Source organism: Octopus bimaculoides, chromosome 20, assembly GCF_001194135.2.
Source record: "Octopus bimaculoides isolate UCB-OBI-ISO-001 chromosome 20, ASM119413v2, whole genome shotgun sequence".
In the NCBI taxonomy this organism is placed as follows: Eukaryota; Metazoa; Mollusca; class Cephalopoda; order Octopoda; family Octopodidae; genus Octopus; species Octopus bimaculoides.
In genome coordinates this window covers 17,968,565-17,972,108 of record NC_069000.1, presented here as the reverse complement: position 1 = coordinate 17,972,108, position 3,544 = coordinate 17,968,565, and the positions used below count along the sequence as shown (strand labels likewise).

Here is a 3,544-nt window from a genome sequence, read left to right as displayed (position 1 = left end):
GTGTGTGTGTGTGTGTGTGTGTGTGTGTGTGTGTGTGTGTGTGTGTGTGTGTGTGAGACATTAAAGGTATGAGCCATTAACATAAATATTTAATATAAAGAAAAAAACAATACAACAACAAAAAATGCAAATAAATAAATACTACAGCTCCACCACCACCACCACTGTTACCATCAACTTCACAAGTAGATGTAACACCATTGCCATCCCCACCATCAACACCACCACCAGCACCACTTTACCACATGGGATGTGATGACCTTAGGCAGAAAATAGATAAAATAAATATTCCAGATTAGCCCACCACAAACACACACACACAGTTTCCTGAGACTCTTTCATCTTTTCTTCCTGTGACTTCTGAACCTCTCTCCTCCTTTATATAAATGGTGGACACACACACACACACACACACACACACACACACACACACACACACACACACACACACACAGAGTTAGTATGTACATATGCATACACTACTTTCTATATACATACTCACATACATACATACATACATGCATATATGTATGTATGTGTGTCTGTATATGTATATGTGAGTATGTATACAGAAAGTAATATATATTTTACATATATATATATATATATATATATACATACATATAACACATACACACAACACATACACACCCACACACACATACATATATATAAAATAAACACACACACACACACGCGTACATACAGATACATACATATGTACATACATGCACACACAGAACTCAAAAGTCAAGTGGGTGGCCAAACTAGGGCAGAAGGTGTTTGCATATGTGCATGAGTAAGCAGAAGATAGCATACTCCTCACTGCCATTATCACCACCACCACCACCACCACCACTACCATCATTAATCCTATCACATTCAACAGCACCATAATAACCACAGTTGCAGCCACCATCTTCATCACCACCATTACCCTTAAGTGTGTGTGTGTGTGTGTGTGTGTGTGTAGATGAGTATATGGCCGCATGTGCTTACGAGGGGGTGCTGAAAAATTCTTAACTTTAGATAAAAGAAAATACAAGAGGATCAGTTAATTGTAATTTTATTCAACATATTCCCCTCTTAGATTCACACACTCATTACAGCAGTCCTTCAGTTTTTCTAGGCCCTGTAGAACTCGGAAGGTTGAGCCTCCAACCAGGCCTTTCACGACACCCTTAAAGCCAGGAACTTTTAGCATTTAAACCGACCATATCTGGCCAAAATATTCTGCCTCTTTTACACTCAAACTGTCCAGATCCAACATCTTACACCTATTCTACAATGTCTTAGGAAAAGCAAGCAATCACATTATCAAATTCTTGACACCACAAGATAATGGATGATTAATTCAAGACAGTGCGAAAAAATAAGCATAACATTTGACAGAGTAATCTCAATACTAAAGGGTCAAAAAAAAAGAAATAAGTACTGGGGTTGATTTGTTCAATGAAACCCTTCACGGCATTAACCCAGCATGGCTGCAGTCTAATGACTGAAAAAAAGTAAAATGTAAACAATAAGTGGCTGTGTGGTAAGCAGCTTGCTTACCAACCACATGGTTCTGGTTTCAGTCCCACTGCGTGGCACCTTAGGCAAGTGTCTTCTAATATAGCTTCGGGCCGACCAAAGCCTTGTGAGTGGATTTGGTAGACAGAAACTGAAAGAAGTCCATCGTATATATGTATATATATATATATGTGTGTGTGTGTGTATGTTTGTGTGTTTGTGTTTGTCCCCCCAACATCACTTGACAACCGATGCTGGTGTGTTTACGTCCCTGTAACTTAGCGGTTCGGCAAAAGAGACCGCTAGAATAAGTACTAGGCTTACAAAGAATAAGTCCTGGGGTCGATTTGCTCAACTAAAGGCGGTGCTCCAGCATGGCCACAGTCAAATGACTGAAACAAGTAAAAGATTAAAAGAGTATATATATATATAAACCATACATATGTACACTACGTGCTTATAGCTGTTGTTGACGTTATGTCATACAAACCAATCCTAATGGAACAAACCTATGAAACCTATGACCCAAAGCATTACAGCCACAACCCCCTAATCTGGATTTGTTATATACACAGTGTAAAAGTGTATCTAGAATTATACTAATCAACATGCATTTTTTTTTTATTACAGTAAGGTGTGATTCGAGGGAGATTTGGCTGTTATTTCTAACTAGTCACTTAACCACATAGTGGTTCCTTTGTTGAGCTTAATTTGTTGGAAACAGATTTATAGACAAAACAAAAACACAAAAGAACAATCCAGGCCCACCATCCCTGCCATATCCCTCCCACAGGGAGGAGCAAAAGATGGAGAATGACTGGGGAAGATGTAGGGGCAACCTTTGCCACAGACTACTGGCAAACATCTGGTTCAACACACTCCTGCCTTGTATATAAACAGAAGAGGAGAACAGTTTAAGAACAACATGCTGAATTATAACATTACTTTCTCTCTCTCTCTCTGTAGGTCTTTGAAAGATAGTGCTGTAGGAAGGAGGAGAAAAGCTCAAAGGGTTGTTTGGGGGTTTATTTTTCAATAGAATTGGCCCCATCTTGCTATAATTGGGGAAAGTTAAAGAGAATGCAAGATAAAGAGAGAGAGAGAAAGATAGGTGGGAAATGTTTGAAGAAAGAGAAACAAAGAAGGTATGGAGTAAAAGAGAGAGAGAGGCAGAGACTGTAAGAGAGACAGAGGAAGACAGAGAGAAAGAGTGAGAGAAAAAACAATTAACAGAGATAAAGAGCAGTAGGATGGTGGAACAAGGTGAAAGCATGAAGGTTTGGTGTAGAAGTGATGAGGGAGTGATAGAATGAGGTAAGTAGGAGAGAATTATGGTAAAGACACCCCAGGGTGGTAAAAAGTGGCTTTTGGGACCATACAGTTATAGAGGCAGAGAGCACCGCAGATACAACTGTCCTAGAGTTATATTGGTTCTCAAATTTTGGCGCAAGGCCAGCAATTTCAGGGGAGAGAATAAATTGATACCATCAACCTCAGAATTCAACAGGTAGTTCTTTTATTGACCCCCAAAAGGATGGAAAAGAAAGGCAGAACTCAGAACGTAAAGATGGATGAAATGCTGCGAAGCATTTCACTCAGCATTCTAACAATTCAGCCAATTTGCCATGTTATGTATATTAATACAATGTTGAAGCAACAAGATTAATGGTCCAAATTTCATCATGAGTTACCAGTATATATATATAGGATTTTCGAGCGAGATCGTTGCCAGTGCCCCTGGACTGGCTCTTGTGTGGGTGGCACATAAAATACACCATCTTGAGCGTGGCCGTTGCCAGTACCACCTGACTGGCCTTTGTGCGGGTGACACGTAAAAGCACCCACTACACTCTGAGTGGTTGGCGTTAGGAAGGGCATCCAGCTGTAGAAACTCTGCCAAATAAGATTGGATGCTGGTGTTGCCATCCGGTTTCACCAGTCCTCAGTCAAATCGTCTAACCCATGCTAGCATGGAAAGCGGACGTTAAACGATGATGATGATGATGATGCATATATATATATGTATGTATGT

General features: G+C 39.9%; 1 protein-coding gene across 2 annotated transcripts in view; it reads right to left on the bottom strand.

The window, feature by feature from the left end:
- LOC106881344 (uncharacterized) overlaps positions 1-3,544 on the bottom strand; it is a 52,144-nt gene that overhangs the window by 1,498 nt on the left and 47,102 nt on the right. The window lies entirely within an intron of this gene.